The sequence below is a fragment of the Cupressus sempervirens genome, chromosome 11 (assembly GCF_028749045.1).
Source record: "Cupressus sempervirens isolate cs-2001-9-10 chromosome 11, ASM2874904v1, whole genome shotgun sequence".
Lineage (NCBI taxonomy): Eukaryota > Viridiplantae > Streptophyta > Pinopsida > Cupressales > Cupressaceae > Cupressus > Cupressus sempervirens.
The window spans coordinates 282,888,240-282,907,153 of NC_143128.1; the positions used below are offsets into that span (position 1 = coordinate 282,888,240).

At 34.7% G+C, this 18,914-nt stretch overlaps 1 protein-coding gene across 3 annotated transcripts in view; it reads left to right on the forward strand.

Annotated features, from left to right (window-relative positions):
- Positions 1-18,914, forward strand: part of LOC149529210 (Tetratricopeptide repeat (TPR)-like superfamily protein) — a 185,194-nt gene that overhangs the window by 107,019 nt on the left and 59,261 nt on the right. The window lies entirely within an intron of this gene.

Consider the following 18,914-nt stretch of genomic DNA (forward strand, 5'->3'; position numbering starts at 1 on the left):
ATCACCCCTGCTATTACCATGCATGCTAGACAAAGGGAGCTATAGTGACAAATGGGCCAGCATTCAAAAGAGGGAGTAGCATGTGGACAAACAATATTATTCCAGATGTGCACTCTTGACCATAGTTTAAAAATTCGGTTTCGGCAATATCTCGTCTAGCCCAAATTTTTTGAAAATATCAGAATTGGCAAAAAATAGCAAAAAATTCGGCAATAAGTTGACACTTTTATCGAACATTTGAAAATATACAATTTCTTAAAAACTCATATACACACACCAAATTTGTAAAACATATAATGAGTTCAGATATCCACCATATATTAATCAAAGTTTTGAGTTAAACAATAATCTATAGCAACTAAAACTTATTAAATTAACACAGTGATAGAATCATATACCAGGAAACATGTGCAACATTTGATTATAAATACGTTCAATGCATATAGAAGTCAAACTCTATGAAACTAAAACTTCTGAATATGTATTAAGTTCAAGTTTTAATATCAATTAGGGATACATATTAGGTTCAAGTTTCAATATAAAGCCTCTCCACTTGTTTGTGATCTTGTAGAACTAAAAGTCCCCATTGAGGCTGCCATGGCCTCGAATGTGCTCTTTTTTGCTGCCTTATTTTGTGTAAATTCTTGAAGGCTTGTCAAAGCATCTCTTGAAGCTTCCTATGGACATTTATCACACGGTGAAATATCATTGCTTGGAATCTTTGCAGGATGGTATTTCAATTGGCTTACACCTAAAGTCATATGCTTGTGGCAAAAGATACACTGGACTTGTCCTTTGTTTGCTCCTCAGATCCCATATTTACATAAACAGTCTTCTCTGCCACCCACCATCTTGTGAAGAAATAGGTAGACTTTATGAACGTAGCAAAAAAAAAAAACCCAATTATAATTAGAAAGTGTTTAAATTTACAATAAATCAAATTTAATATTCTATAAATTTATTAAAATACTGTTATAAATTTATTAACACTTTTGAAAAATAAAATTTATTAAAATCTATTATAAATCTATTAATATATATAATAAATCTACTAAAATATATTAAAATGCATTATAAATATGTTGAAAAAATAATAAAATATAGTGAATTCACAAGAAATTTAAAAATTAAAATAGACTATTATTGTATTTTTAGTTTTTAATTATTTACCAAAATAAATTAAAAAAATATTATATTTTGACTTTACTTCTATAAAATAAATTAAATGTTTAAAAAAACTTATCAACAAAATATATTAAAATTTAAAAACAATTTACAAAATAGTAAAATAATACATACTTGGGAAGTGCTACCAAAAAAGTTAAAGATAGTCCAAATCGATGCAGGACATTTAGAGTCTAGACAAATGAAAGTCAACTACCGATCCTCTACCACTATGATGCACAAACAAATGAGGGTCCAAACAAATAACAATGTTGTGGAGACCAAACAAACTCAGATAAATGATCAATTAGGTTTTAAACGAAACAAATGAGAGTTGGAAACTTATAACACGATATTTAACCTAAAATATCCCGCCGAAACTTTGCAACAATATCTTCTGTGATTTTTTGGCTTTTAACGCGATATATCTTGAAACAAATGCCACGATTTTTTGCAATTTTTCGTTGCCGGTTTTTACCATGTCATATTAGTCAAGGTATTTGCTACGCGAAACATCGCTAGATTGGCAATATTTTGCCGGTTTTTTAAACTATGCTCTTGACAAAGGTGAAAACTCCTCTACCAATCCTGGTATTAGTGTCCATATTGGATAGAGGGAAGAAAATAATGAAAGCAAAACCCCATTTCATGATTGCATTGGTACACGTACACTTAAATGTGGACAGTGGCAATTAGAAGATTATAGTGTCAATAGATGATAGTAGGATGTTTGATCAACCATTGATGTTGGCAAACGTTGTAAATACATATTATAGTTGAAAAACTAGTTGTAAAAATATTTGTAAGGAATGAGTAAATACACTGTAGTGATTGTAATGAGTATTGGACATCGACTTCTAACTTTTTTATTAACTACTAGTATTTTTTAATAGTGAAAATCAAAATATCAACATTGAAACAAGAATTTTCAAAATTTCACAATGCCGATTCATGATTACAATCAATGTGACAAACAAAAATTCATATCGAAATCATAGATGGTTTTAACTATAAACTCCCAACATTTATAAATAGATAACTGAATCCCTTTTACATGACATTAACTACTTTTAACATTCAACAAAAAATAACTGTAATCTAGATCAATGATTAACTATTCATAATTGTAATTCATGATCAGCTGAAATAAATAGATTAATGACTAACTATTGTAACTGTATTGATTAACAATTAATAGAAAATAACTGTAATCATATTCAATTGAAATAACTAGATTAATGATTAACTATTCATAATTGTAATCATGTTTAGCTGAAATAACTATATCAACGACTAACTATCATAGCTGTATTGATCAACAAGTAAACGCTTAACAAGAAAAGAAAGAAACATATAAGCATCATTGTAGGATTCTTTAGCTGGTTGTGCAAGCCTCGACTTTGGTGAGAGGAGAAGCATTGACATAGGCTTAACCTCCCAACCTTAGACCATACTTATCCCCACATTCTATTAAATTAAAATGGCCCTCCCTACCTTGGGATCAGGATTGAGATGTTCTTCAGTCCAGCCACCTGAGTATCTTGATGTTTTGAATGTCCGCTCAGTTTTGAAATGAGCATGCTTACATAACTGACGCTGCTGACATCAAGTGATCTTTAGATGAAAAACATGCCTATAAATTACCTTGGCCAAGGATTTCTGATGGGTTCAACGACCCGATCACCACCGCTCGACTTGACAACAATATTCATTACAGAGATGAGCATGAGCTATTAGATATATTTCATTTGAGGTATTCTTGTCTGATTTCTCTTTTGTTTTCTTGCAGATTTATTCCACCTCTTCACCATACTTGGCTACACAGCTGGTGATTCTAAGTGTATTAAAATTATGAACACTCAGCCCTTTTTCACCTCTTCACCATATCATGTCTATATTGCCAGTGAATCCCAGGTGTTTTGGAAAGACTATGAGCAATCCGCTCTTAATTATCTTTTATCAAATTTGAGCTTGTCATTGTTATCAGTAATTTTATGAAGGCTTTTACACATCTTGAGACTCCTTTTTAAGAGATACTACTTGACTTCTTTAAAAGATGGTTTTGGATACAACGAAAATAAAAGGGAAATCTCATTATAATTCTCAGGGAGCAGTCAGCAAATTACATAATATAATTACAGTCTTAGAGTAAAGAGACTCTTAAGCTTAGCCGGCTACAATGGAATATGCAAACAAAAATATAGAAAAATAACTCATGACCTGAAATGTATTCTTTGGAAAACTTGAATCTAATCGGTTTCCTCTTGGCTTTCTTCAACGCTGACCCTCAGTATTTTAGCCGGAATTACTTGCTCGGCTATGTTGGAATCGCTCAATCAGAACAAGGTTTATAACAATGGTAAATTATAGAAGACTCAATGGCGGATTGGAGACAGTTCAAGGGAGATTGCAAAACGTTTTTAATGGCAGATGCAAGACGTTTTTAATGGCAGATTGCAAGACGTTTTTAATGCAAGATGGAGTTGAAACAAGAGAAATCTGATACGTAGCAAGTTGGAAGAAGTTTGGGCACCAAGGAAAATGGTTATCCTGGCTCTCCCTCACGGCTTCCTTAAATGGAAATCAAACATGACTCCTTGGCTCCCACCAGTTACAAAATATTATAATTGATTCAAATTTCCAAGTAATAAATTGATTATGAAAAGAGAGGGAAAGAAAGAATAAAATAAAAAGTTGAAAAGAGGAGTTGGAAAGATTATAGTTTTCATTTATTATTATAATATATTGTTATATACTTTCATGTAAGTATATTAATGGGGTGACATCATTAAATTTCGTTATTATAGTTTATTGGTGCCATTTCATTATTTATATTTATATGTACGTATATAAGTATTTATTATAATAATACGTTGAAGATCAATTAAAAATTTCGTGAGGTATGTATTATATTTTAATTTAGATTATTTTATGTTTTTCTTAGATTATTTTTCTTAATAGCTCATGCGGTCCCAAAAATGTATCCTGTGATCAAGCCGTTGCATCCTTTCCAAAGAAGTTTAAGGTCATACTTGCAGATCTTGATGACTCAACTCAAGCGAACATCCCATTCCAATGATCTTGTTTAGCAATGCTTCCCCTCGCTTCATCTTCTCTTGCAATCACCCATAAAAACACTTTTGCCATAATAATAATTCCATAATAATTCATAAAAACATATTAATTGTTATTTTAAATCAAACAACTGCTAATCACCTAATAACAGTTATTGGTTAACGACCATCTTCATTAACAGTTAATACAACGTTTATAAATAACTACGTATTTCACATGATGATGAACTAATAATTCGTTAAATCCAATGGTTATGAACGAGTTTAAAATTAGGTCAAAAATTTGGGATATAACATACCCTCCCCTTTAGATTTTTCATCGTCCCTGATGAATATCACAACAATACCTTAAGCAATGCTTAATTAATTTTATTCAAGAAAAGAAAGGAAATTTTTAGTTTCCTCAACAAAACTTTAAACAATACTTAATTAGTTTTATTCAAGAAAAGAAAGGAAATGTTCAGTTTCCTCCCCAAGAGAAAAGTTGAGGGTATTTTTGGAAATTTTCTTGATAATCCTCCCATGTGGCATTATCCTTTGCATACTGATCCCACTGGACCTTGCATTGTGTCACTTCCCGATTTCGTAAGCGTAGCTGAGACACCTCAAGTATTCTGAGTGGTCCTACCTCTACCACCCCTAGTTCTCGCACCTGTAATAGTTTCCAATCAATTATATGATCATGACGGGTAATGTATTTCTTAAGATATGACACATGGAAGACGTCATGCATCCTGGCAAGGGCTGGTGGTAAAGCAATTCTGTAAGCTACTGGGTTCACAACTTCGAGTATTTTAAAGGGTCCCACATACCTTGGGGCTAACTTAACATTCTTACCAAACTTGATAGTACTCTTCTGAGGTTTTACCCTTAATAGTACCTTTCCCCCATTGAGAATTCTCTAGGTGTTCTTGTTGCATCTACATAGCTTTTCTCTCTGTCATTAGCTTGCTTCAATCTTTGACAAATTTGGATTATCTGTTCTTCCATTTCCTTGAGCATTTATGGTCCAACAATGATTTTGTCTTCCAAGTGATTCCAATTCACAGTAGTTCTACATTTGTGGCCATACAAAGCCTCAAAGGGAGCCATTTTAATGGTGGACTGATAGGAATTGTTATACGCAAATTCCACCAAGGGTAAGTATGTTTTCCACTGGTATTGTTGATCCATACAATATACTCTCAGAAGATCTTCTAATACCTGATGTACTCTTTTTGTTTGACCATCTGTCTCAGGATGATAAGCTGAACTGATGTTTAGTTTAGTATTTAATGCTGAAAATAATGTTTTCCAAAATCTAAAAGTTATCTAGGATCCCTATTTGAAATAATTTTCTTTGGAATTCCATGCAATCTGAAAATTTCTTTATGAATTTATGAGCAATTTCTAGTGCTCTATCAGTTAGATTCGCTGGTATAAAATGATCAACTTTTGTCAATCTATCAACTACTATCAGAATGGTATTGTGTTGATTCTATGTCATAGGTAACCCTTGTACAAAGTCCATGGAAATTATCTGCCATTTCCACTCGGATACCTCACTAGGGTGCAAAAGACTTGTTGGGTATCAATGTTCTGCTTTTACTCTGGCATTCTAAACAACCTACGACAAATTCTTTTATCTCCCTTTTCATTCCTTTTCAAAAATATACGGGTTTTATATTAGATAACATTTTAGTTACCCTCGGGTGTCCTGAATATGGAGCTGAATGAGATTCTTCTGGAATCATTCTTTGGAGTTCAGGGTTGTTGGGTACATAAATTCTGCTATGGTATCTTAGCAATTCATCCTCTTCTAAACTAAATTCCGAATACTTAGAATCCTGTGGGTCCTTGATAAGAGCTAAGCTGATTTCTGCATAAAACTCATCATGTTCTAGATGTTGTAAAATCTAGTCCTTTAATCTGAAGTTTATAGTAGCCATTGCAGAAACGTGTCTTCTCCTACTTAGGGCATCTACCACTTTGTTTTCCTTTCCTTTAATATAACTTATGTCAAATTCATAGTCTACTAAAAATTCCAACCATCTTCTTTGTCTAGCATTTAGATTTGGTTGTGTGAAGATATATTTTAGACCGTGATGATTGGATCGAAGTTCAAAAGGTTTCCAATCAAGTAATGTCTCCACATCTGAAGAGCATGTACAATAGTTGCTAATTCCAGATCGTGAGGTGCGTAATTCTGTGCATAATTTTTCAATTTCCTAGATTCATATGCAATTACTTGTTCATCCCACATTTACACACCTCAACCTTTTCTTGATGCATTTGTTATAACTACGAATTGCTTTTGTGGATTAGATACCTTTAGAATGGGTGTTGTAATTAGCTTTTCTTTTAAATATTCAAAGGCTGATTGGGATTTTTTTGACTAGATGAATTTCTTTCCTTTTCTCTGAAGTGATGTGATCGAATAAGCTATCTTAGAGAAGTTCCTGACAATTTTTTTATAAAATCTAGCTAATCTCGTAAAACCTCTAACTTTTGACACATTTTTAGGTATAGGCCATTCCTTAATTGCTTTAATTTTTGATAGATCTATTGCTATGCCCTGAGCTGATATAACGTGCCCTAAATACTGAATTTCCTTTTGATAGAAGGCGCATTTAGACAATTTTCCATATAATTTATGTTCTCTTAACCTTTGTAAAATCGTTTCCAAATGTTTTTGATGTTCTTCCTCATTCTTTGAGTAGATTAGAATATCATCTATAAAGACTAGCACAAACTTATCCAGGCAATCTTGAAATATGCTATTTATTAAGTTCATTAAAGTTGCTGGTGCATTGGTTAACCCGAATGGCAACACTGTTAATTCGTAATATCCATAGCTAGTTTTGAAACCAATTTTATGAATGTCTTCGTCCTTGATACGAAGCTGGTGATATCCTGACCTCAAATCAATTTTTGAAAACACTGTCGCACCCTTCATTTGATTAGAAAGGTCATCAATTCTAGGAAGTAAATACCTATTCTTGATGGTAACCTTATTGAGCATTCTGTAATCTATGCATAATCTCATTGTTCCGTCCTTCTTGACAAACAACACTGGGGCTCTATTAAGATATTATCTCTTTAGTTAAATACTTTCTATAATGGTCAACTACTTGTCTGTAGTCCGTCTTTAAGTCTAGATAGGAATGTTTCCTATCCTGTCTTTAGTTTTGTTTCTAATTTCGTCTTCAATCTATGTTGTTTCTTTTAGAAACAATATTCTTGTAATTCTTTATAAGGAACACATTTGTTCCTCTGTTAATCAATCAATCATCCGGAAATCCATTAATCTGCCAATTCTTGAATCTTGTAACATGGTATTAGAGCCTAATACGTTATTATTTTGAAAATTTATAATTTCGTTTGAAATTATCATTGCATAAATTTTTCAAAATTATTTTGTGCATTTCTTGGTGCTCGTTTTGATTCTTCGAAAAGAATACCCGACTCTTGTAAGATGTTTCATGTAGCTCCTTCAGATATTTCTAGATTTCTATAGCTGACTTGCCGGAAGGAATCTGTAGTAGCTGATCATTGATAGTAGAGAGCTTAAGAAGCATAACAGCCTCTCGATTGCGATCATCAAGCTTGTCTTGTTCTGCTTGGTCGGAGGTTGGATGAGTCTTTGTGCCAGGCTCCCCATGGTGAAACAATCGGTTGGATCAATTTCTTGTCTAACATGTCTTGTAATTGTATCTGCAACTCCATCAATTCTGTGGTAGTTATTCTATATGGTGCCCAAGAAATGGGTTCTGCTCCTAGTATCAAATCTATGGCGAAATCAAAGTCTTAGGAAGGTGGTAGACCGAGGAGTTCTTCAGGAAACACATCTTGATAATTCCTTAGATAAGGATATTTTTCTTCAAAAGATTCCTTTAACTTTTCTCTGATTTCCCCATCTTCATAAATGTAGTCATCTCCATATGTGGTGCTTTTAAGTTCTCTCATGTCCTCAACCCTGACTGCAAAGACCACACAACCTTTTCTTCCATATTTCTTAAGTTGCATGGTAGATATCAGTTTTGATTTAATTTCATGTTTAATCCCTATAATGCTTGTTGGCCTCCCTCGATCATCCAAACAATTTACGATTTTGGCAAGACAATCCACCTTGGCCTTATGCTCACTGAGCCAATTAATGTCTATGATAATGTCGTAAGACCCAAGGAGTGCTACATACAAGTTCAATTCTGTTGAAAAATTTGGAAAGGCAACCTGAGCCTCAAATAGAGACTGCTCTACCTTAGCCCTTGATTGGTTTGCATATTCGACTGTCCATGTTTTTGCCATAAAACTAGATCTCTTCGGAAATCTACTTAACAGTCTAGGTGATATAAAACATTCAGAAGCTCCAGTATCAATTAAAATGGAGACAGGGTTCCTGTGGATCTTACTCGGAGTTTCAATTGGGCCTATTTGCTATTTTGCTTGCCTATTGTCTAGGGCTGCATGGATTCTCTGCTGATAAACTTGTTGTTGTTATGGAAGAGGTGGTCGTTGTGGCTGATTGCTGATTGGGTTTGATGGGGCACTTATTAGCATAATGATCTCCTCCACAAGTGTAACATCCTGAAGGTAGCCCCTTCCTTTCATTACTCTTATTATTCTTATTTCAACTAAAATTATTTTTAACATCCTTAACTCCATTTCCCTTTGACTCTGGCTTGCTGTACTTGAAATCCTTAAATTGTTTTTCCTGAGATCCAAAATCAGCACCCTCTATATTCCATTTTGTTTTCCCTTTATTGTCCTGGATGGAGTCGTCTTTCTTGATTTTTTGTTTTTGCTGAACAACCTTTTCTAGAGCTTCCTCCATAGTTCGAGGAGTGAGAACATCAACTGCTCCTTCTATTCTATTGTTCAGATCCATAATGGATTTCCTCACCTTCAGAGTTGTATCCTACTGATATGGTGGTACATAAACAATCGGGTAAATTTCTCCCAGTACTTAGGTACTGTCATATCTCCTTGCTTCAAATTTTGAAAGTCTAGAAGTTTCTAGTCATAAAAGGTTTGGGGCAGCCAACAATTTCTAAAAATGGTTACAAACTTTTCTCAAGTAATCTCAGTGGTTTTAATGTTTTGCTCGACTTTGGTGTTTCCCCACCAGGTTGCAGCTTCTCCAGTAAAGTGGTATATTCCCCAAATTGCTTTTGAGGTTTCATAATAGTTTCTAATTTCAAAGTACTGTTCCATTTCAGTTAGCCAAGCTTCTGCTTCCTCCTTGGACTCAGAACCGCCAAACTTGGGTGGTTTGATTTTTTTAATATCTGCTGACAGATCAGCCACTATCTCTTGTTTCTTTTGTTTTTCTGTTTGTTTGGGTGAAGAGATTCTCTTGTTATATCCAGAGACTTATGTCTTTGTTCTAAGAGGAGGTGATGATTGTATTTCCTCGTGATTATGCCCCATCTGGGCTGCTATCTCATTCATTCTTCTTTCCATGTTTTCCAACTTCAGTTGCATGTCTTGTAAAATCTGAAGTAACAAGTCATTAGAAGATTGAGTCTTTTCACGGACTATGCCCGGATCTGCAACATTCTCGTTGTTGTTCATTTTATTTGTTTATTGGTTTCACCTGTTAATTTTACAAAATTTGTGTCAATTTATTGAATTCATACATGTTTAAGTATTTCCACAACGGAAAGAGCTTGCTAATCCATGAAACATATGAAATAAATTTATTTAATTAACTTAATACTTTGCTGCTATGCTTATAGCAGCTTTATTTACAAAAAAATCCTCTATTGAAGATGTTTACATCAGAATATTTAATCTTGTTTTTCAGCATTTAGTTTTGGCTCAGATTGGTACATATCCCACACCATCTAGGATCTGTGAAAATGCAAAAGAGAGTTGCCCTATCGAGCGTTCCAGTTTTGAGTTAACTTGTTCCTATATTTTACTTTACTAGTAGGGGTCCACTTGACTCTTTCTTTCTTCATCTGTTGTAATGCCTGGTTTAGAGTTTCATTATCTTGGGGCATGGAGCAGCAAGTATAATCGTATATAGGCATGTCTTTAATTAAATAAGGGAAAATGGGATGTCGAGCCTTCTCGCGGAATGCTTTATGTACTTGCATCTTGTACAATCATTCTAAATTTTTTTAGGTTTACATGGAAGGTAGTGTGCCCTAGGTTCAATGTTGAACCCAACGCTCTAATACCATATGTGATGAACATATTTTTATAGCTAAATCATAGATGGTTTTAACTATAAACTCCCAACATTTATAAGTAGATAACTGACTCTCTTTCACATGACATTAACTACTTTTAACATTTAAGAGAAAATAACTATAATCTAGATCAACGATTAACTTTTCATAACTGTAATTCATGATCAGCTGAAATAAATAGATTAATGACTAACTATCATAACTATATTGATTAACAATTAATAGAAAATAAGTGTAATCATATTTAATTGAAATAACTAGATTAATGATTAACTCTTCATAATTGTAATCATGTTCAACTGAAATAACTAGATTAACAACTATCATAACTATATTGATTAACAAATAAATGCTTAACAAGAAAAGAAAGGAACATATAAGCATCATTGGAGGATTCTTTAGCTGGTTGTGCAAGCCTGGACTTTGGTGAGAGGAGAAGCATTCACATAGGCTTAACCTCCCAACCTCGGACCATACTTATCCCCACACATTCTATTAAATTAGAATGGCCCTCCCTACCTCGAGATCGGGCTTGGGATGTTCTTCAGTCTAGCCACCTGAGCATCTTGGTGTTTTGAATGTCTGCTTAGTTATGAAACAAACATGCTTACATAACTAGCGCTACTGACATCAAGTGATCTTTAGATGGCAAACATGCCTATAAACTACCTTGGCCAAGGATTTCCAATGGGTTCAACGACTCAATCACTACCGCTCGACTTGACAACAATATTCATTATAGAGATGAGCATGAGCTATTAGATATATTTCATTTGAGGTATTCTTGTCTGATTTCTCTTTTGTTTTCTTGCAGATTTATTCCACCTCTTCACCATACTTGGCTACACAGCCTGTGATTCTTAGGTGTATTAAAATTATGAACACTCAGCCCTATTTCACCTCTTCACCATATCATGGCTGTATTGCTGGTGAATCCCAGGTGTTTTGGAAAGACTATGAGCAATCTGCTCTTAATTATCTTTTATCAAATTTGAGACTGCATAAGACTTGTTATTGTTATCAGTAATTTCATGAAGGCTTTTACACATCTTGAGACTCCTTTTTAAGAGATACTAGTTGACTTCTTTAAAAGATGGTTTTGGATACAATGAAAATAAAAGGGAAATCGCATTGTAATTCTCATGGAGCAGTCAACAAATTTCATAATATAATTACAGTCTTAGAGTAAAGAGACTCCTAAGCTTAGCCGGCTACAATGGAATATGCAAACAAAAATATAGAAAAATAAATCATGACTTGAAATGTATTCTTTGGAAAACTTGAATCTGATCGGCTTCCTCTTGGCTTTCTTCAATGCTCATCCTCAATATTTTAGCTAGAATTACTTGCTTGGCTATGTTGGAATTGCTCAACCAGAACAAGGTTTATAACAATGGTAAATTGTAGAAGAATGAATGGCGGATTGCAGACATTTCAAGGCAGATTGCAAAATATTTTTAATGGCAGATGCAAGACGTTTTTAATGGCAGATTGCAAGACGTTTTTAATGCAAGGTCGAGTTGAAACAAGAGAAATCTGATATGTAGCAAGTAGGAAGAAGTTCGGGCACCAAGGAAAATGGTGATCCCGACTCTCCCTCACGCCTTCCTTAAATGGAGAGCAAACATGACTCCTTGGCTCCCACCAGTTACAAAAGATTATAGTCGATTCAAATTTCCAAGTAATAAATCGATTATGAAAAGAGAGGGAAAGAAAGAATAAAATAAAAAGTTGAAAAGAGGAGTTGGAAAGATTATAATTTTCATTTATTATTATAATATACTCTTATATACGTTCATGTAAGTATATCAATGGGGTGACATCATTAAATTACGTTATTATAGTTTATTGGTGCCATTTCATTTTTATATTTATATGTACGTATGTAAATATTTATTATAATAATATGATGAAGATCAATTAAAAATTTCTTGAGGTATGTATTATATTTTAATTTAGATTATTTTATGTTTTTCTTAGATTATTTTTCTTAATAGCTCATGCGGTCCCAAAAATGTATCTTGTGATCAGGTCGTTGCATCCTTTCCAAAGAAGTTTAAGGTCATACCTTCCGATCCTGATGACTGAACTTAAGTGAACATCCCATTTCAATGATCCCATTTAACAATGCTTCCCCTCTCTTCATCTTCTCCTGCAATCACCCATAAAAACACTTCTGCCATAATAATAATTCGATAATAATTCATAAAAACATATTAATCGTTATTTTAAATCAAAAAACTGCTAATCACCTAATAACAGTTATTGGTTAACAACCATCTTCATTAACAGTTAATACAACGTTTATAAATAACTACCTATTTCACATGATCATGAAAGAATAACTCGTTAAATACAATGGTTATGAACAAGTTTAATATTAGGTCAAAAATTTGGGATGTAACAATCAACAATATTCAATGTTTAAATCAATACAATAGTAAATATGATAATGCTTTTGGATTGAATTGTGTTTAAGTTTTTTTCATTAACTTTTCAAATCAATCTCCATGATCCATCGTAAGGATGCAAATGAATACAAAGAGTTGTTATCTATCAACATTTATTTTATAGAATCAGGGATTGTGGAAATCTTATATCATTGACAAAATAGTAAATACTAAATGGTAATACTAACAAGTCATGGGTCATGAGTCAATGGATTATATCCCGATGCGTCTAACCATCCCAAACTTGAATCTCCTCACCAATATCCTTATCACTTGAGCTTCTGTACCCAAAGGCTCAAGATCATCTTGCACGAATAGTAACTCTTCTTATTGATGTAGCAACATCATCAATCTTTGCTGGTTCTTCTAGCTTGGATATCCCATCTCGCTGGTGGGCTCTCGTTGTATGTAAGTCTGTTGTGATCAATGGGACACCAGGAACTATGTATAGCCACAAGGCTTCTTTACCCTCCTAGACGGAGGCTTATTTCTTTTAATTGATTGGATGAAGTTTTATGTAGCCCTATTTCTCTCAAAAATAGAACTAGAAAGTTGGGATAGAAAACAAATGACTAGAGTACTAGTCTAAGATCTAGGCTCATTCATAGTCCACCACAACATGGGGTTCTTTTGTGACTGTAATGTCCCCATTTTAGTGACCTTTAGAGTTTGTTGGATTAGCTTATCACTAGCCCTCATATGCTGAGGCAGTTGGATAGAGGGTCTCCTTTTGGTGGAGATAAGTGAGAAATCTCCATTAGAGCTTAGTATATGTTCAGGTTTTTGGCCTTTTTTTGACTTAGTTTTGCTCACTTACTATTTATAGCAAGTCACTATTTCAGGAATTCAAGGTTACTATTTTAGAAAGGTGCCTAAACAGGCTATGATTGCAATGCATTGTTGATTTGATCAGATAATGAGGGATTTACGATTTATAGTAAGTCAGTGGTTGTTAGAGAGGGACCCTTTCGATTTTTAGTAAGATAGTTGGGTGCACAATTTGCACATTGGTTAACTCCCATGTTCACATGAAATTGAGAAATAATTATTTTTGGAGTTATGCTATTTTAATTATTAATAAAGTGTTTACTGATAATTATTTATTAAGTGCAATTATAATTTAATCCCATTTTTATCTATTCAAGACTTTTGGATTTGGATCTGCATTTAACTTCAATCCCTGCGTTCAAAAAAACATTGATCTTTGAGCCTTTTCCAGCAAACAGACTTCATTTAGTATCTATGCCTAGAGCTTAGAGCCCACACATTTGGGCCTTGTGATAAAAAATATTTGAATTGAGCCTGGGTGCATAAATTGGGTCTGAGTCTTAATTGATTTAGGGCCTAACTAGGCCACACATTCTATGTCAAAAGGGGCCCTTGAATTTTATGAGACCTGATCTAGGTCATATGTTTCATTGGGGCTTATATTTTAATATTTGGTACCGCACACTAGGAGTTTGGCCACACATTTGGTTTAGGTCCTTGAATTTTGAATATTGATGAAATAGGGCCTGATAGAGGTCCACACACTTAATGTTTAGGCCTGGCCTGTTAACTTGCAGCCCACACGTTTAATGATAGGACCGCACGTCTGGTTTAATCTCTCAGATTTAGGGCAGGTTCTATGTAATTGGTTCTTTGATTTGTATCGAGTTTAGGTCCAGATCTAAGTTTGTTTGGGTCTGATTTAAAAGCCCAAGGCCACACATTTGTCTTAGAGGGCTTGCTAGACACTACCTTATAGGTCTTGGCCAAAATTGAGCTGCATGGTAGGTATTGAGACTATATTCAAGCCCAGTTTCATTTGAATATAGGCCTGGTCTAATGAGACCAAGTCCACATGCTATGGCTGGGGGCTGATTTTCATTGTCTTTAGGGACTCATCCCTCCTCTTTAGGTTACACATTACCTCGTTGAGACCATACACCAGCCTAAGGGGGCTGATACATTTCCTTTCATGGCCTCATCCAGCCAATGGTGATCAAATTAATGTCTGGTCTAAGTAGACTAGACTCCCACACTATGTTGCGGGGGCTTTGTTTAGAACTTTGAGCCCAGATTTAGATGGTTTGTGGCCCACACACCACATCAAAGCTTTAACTTATCAGATGTAGGGCTTATAAGGCCCATACATCAGCTTTTGGGGCTCAATTTAGGCCTATTCCTATCGAATCATGACCTGACTAGACCTCATTTGCATCGAGTTCAGACTTGATTTAACTATAGAAGTCCCACATTAGATGGAAAAGGGCTTAATGATCGGTTGAAATTTTCCCATCCTCTTCCCCTTGCATTGTGTTTTCCTCTCTTCATCAAATCCCTGCTTTTAAGTTGCTTCATCATCGAATAAGACTTAGTTTCTTCCCTTCGCCACAAGGGGAGGTGGAACGAACTTCTTGACGTGGCAAACTTGCCAATTGAGAAGGTGGAGTCCACTTCTTATGTGTCAATTGTCAGATGAGAAGGTGGAATCCAATTCTCTACGCATCAATGCCACTTGGGGAGGTGGAATCCAACACAAAAAGTAGAAATATTATTTTAATTTTAGCAATGATTTTCCTTTTATGGTGATTTATTTAGGCAATTTTTCAGGTCTTTGGCTCAAATTTTAATTTTAATTTCTCACTTTCCACAGCCAAATTTCATCATTTTTTGCCAAATTTTGATACTTAGCCAAATATTTCATTTTCGCTCAATTTTCACACTCGGTATTTTGGGAAGGCCTACAAAATGTCGGATTGCCACCAAAATTGCTCTACCACCTAGACCTACCTGCACAAAGATGGGGATCCCATTTGCAATGGGGCAATGGTGTGAAAACCTCACAACACTAAGTTATAACTTATTTCAGAACATAATAAAACCCTCATAGTTTTGTGCCATAACTCTATTTATTTTGCTGACCCTTTATACAAAGGGCAATCTGACACAAACTGCATTAAAATAAACTTTGTGGTTAACTGTGAATGTGGGGTTTGGCATACTAATTAGTGCAGTTGTATATGTATGCTATTACAGAGATCTATGTGAAAAGTTAAATCAGAGTTTATATTATCTTTGGGTTTGTCTGCTTTTCCAGGCTAAACAGGCTTTAAATCTCTGCATGCTTATTTCACAAACAGTGGTAGCTCATAAAACTCTCTTGTATTTCTTTTAGCTAGGGTGGCGCAGATTATTTGTAGCTTTCTTAGTAATTTATATGCAATAATAGCTAAAAATTTCAACTGTATTGCTATGTATAATTTAGATGTCTATGTTGAATGATTTTAGATCTATAAATGTTATGATATGAATATATTTGAAATTTTCCTATATGTTTTTAATTTTCCTTAGTTTTTATCCCACCGTACCCTACACTTTAAAAAAAAATCTGTCCTGGAAACCCATTTCCCCATCCCCATCCCCCATCTGAAAACTTAGGGTAACTTAGTAAAAAAACAAAATTAAAAGACAATTTATATTAATTATTAGTTCCTGCTGCTGGCAGAATATTTATGCGATACAATAATCTTTTACCATCAGCCAATCCTGTAAAGTATTTTTAAAATTGTATGAATTTTGTATAGTTGGAATAGTTTTTGCTATTAACTAATTGAAGCAAAATTATTTCTTTGCTCTCCAATTGGCTGTTAGAAATAACAGTGAGGAAAAAAAAAAAAATTAATTTACTTTTGTTACAAACAAATTAATTGAAGGCAAGAGCCTACAACACAACGGTATTTATTGCGAGCCTCTCATTGGGGAGATGTTGGGTTCAAATCTAACTCAAGATTAACACAATAATAATTAATCTTAAGAATAATAATAAATAATCCAGGTTTCGCTCAAAACAAACAAACAAACAAGTTTATTGAACATACTTTGCAAATATAAAAATCTCTGTCGAATTTTTGGACATTGAATGTGTGGGCATACTGTCAACATTATAGTAGCTGTCATTCTTCTCATTTCATTTGCTTTCGACATGATCAATAGTTTCACGTTCTATGCAGCCCCATTGACTGGGGGTTTTTAAAATCATATTTTCTTCTCTACAAAATTTATTTACTATTGCGTATCAAGAAATAATGAGAGAGTTTATACAAAATTAGGGGACTTAAAAAAGACAATGTCCCATATCGACAGTTACAACACCACAGTAGGAAATAGACAGGAAATATTAAGACTATATAGAGATACAAAGACAGATGTATCAAAAATTGAAACAGCAGAGAACTAGAACACTGCAATATCCTAATCTTCCTCCTCCTCGCTAGACTCCAGAGTAGGGAAGCAGACTGGAGAGGGCATATAAAATGGCACATCTTCCTCCTCCGCTTTTCTCTTCTAGTTTCCTTCCTCTTTAAGCTTCTGGATGAAGTGTGCTAGTGGAATATTGAAGTCATCAATATCTTTTTTGGTAGTGTATCCATGGGCAAGTTCTTTCTTTTCCAGTATGCATTTCCCATCCTTCAGCAGCTGAAGTAACTGATTTTCTTTTATCTTGAAGACAGCAGTGACCTGCAAGGCAACATCAACAAATATGAGTCTCCTCAGAGACTCACTAAGGCATCTACCTTTACCCTGAAAGATGTCATTATTCCTATACTTCCATAGTCAAAGGAAATAATAGACCAGAACATGATAGACCATTTATTTTTACCACTGATTTTACCAAAAATGATATTATCAACAGAAAAGTTGCCATCAACCTGAGACCAAACAGACTCCAATCTACCTTTACCCTGAAAGATTTCATTATTCCTATACTTCCATAGGAACCAAAGAATGACAGAGGAAATAATAGACCAGAACATTATAGATCATTTATTGCTACCACTGATTTTGCCAAAAATGATATTATCAGCAGAAAAATTGCCATCGACTTGAGACCAAATAGACTCCATATCTCCTTATCAAAGAAGCAATTAAAAAGAACATGAGAGACGGATTCAGGCTGTCTGCAAATGGAACAGATATTTGGCTCCCCTTGCAGTTTTTTGAAGGGCAACTTATGCAGCAATAACCTCCACAATAAACAAGAGACGTTGGGTTTAATGGGTCGGGACCAAAGACTCGACAAGATTTTTCACCAATCAGCATGGGCAAGGGAAAGGCTCCAACACGAATTAAGGTGGTCAAAGATAACAGGGCTGGCTGAAAACAAGGAGTAAACATACTTGGATTTAACAAGATCAATAGGGGTAGAGTCTAGCTAGCACAACTAGAAAAAACATGAGGCGGAAGAGCAACAAAGGGGGCTGACACCGGCATCATCTAGAGCTTTCTTAACAAGGCAATAAGTCCTCCATTGGAAAGAGGGAATAAGGATCTCTGATCTCATCCCACTGGATCAGCCTACCACGACAAAGAATAGCATTAAATGTACAGATTTCTGCCTTGGCCCACTTCTTAGTGGAGCATCCCTGGGCAAGAGCCAGTGGTTTAGAGTTGTTTTTCAAATTCCACCAGAATGATCATTTGCCACACCATACATTACCTTCCTCTGATCTCAATATCTTACCAAATACTGGTCTAACATATGCCCAACGTTTCCACAGAGATTTGAAAACATTGGAGCCTCCCACTAGAGTTTTCCTTTCCAATGGCAAAAAATCCAGAGCATCCAGCTTACTCTAGAATTTGGCTCCACAGGGATGTCCAGTGCTTAAGTTATGTCGAAGGAGGACTTTGGAAAGCTTCTCCCTTTGGACAGCTTTTGCAATCCATTTAACCCCCAATGCTATTCCTTGCTGTCTAAGCTCCTTCAAACCCAGACCACCAAGCTCTTTATTTTTCGTGCACCAATCCCATCTAACTGCATGGGTTTTCTTGGCTCATTTCCGTCTGACCAAAGGTAGTATTTGATAATCTTCTGCAGGAACTCAAACTGATTAACATTAAACAACTAGGCTGAAGAGAAATCAACTGAGTAAAAGGAAAGGATTTTTTGACATACTTGCACCCTTCCAGCAAAAGAGAGGTAAAAAGAGTTCCACTCATTGAGCTTAGTAGTGATTTTATCTTTGATCCAACTACACATATCATTAATATTAGGGTTAACAGTA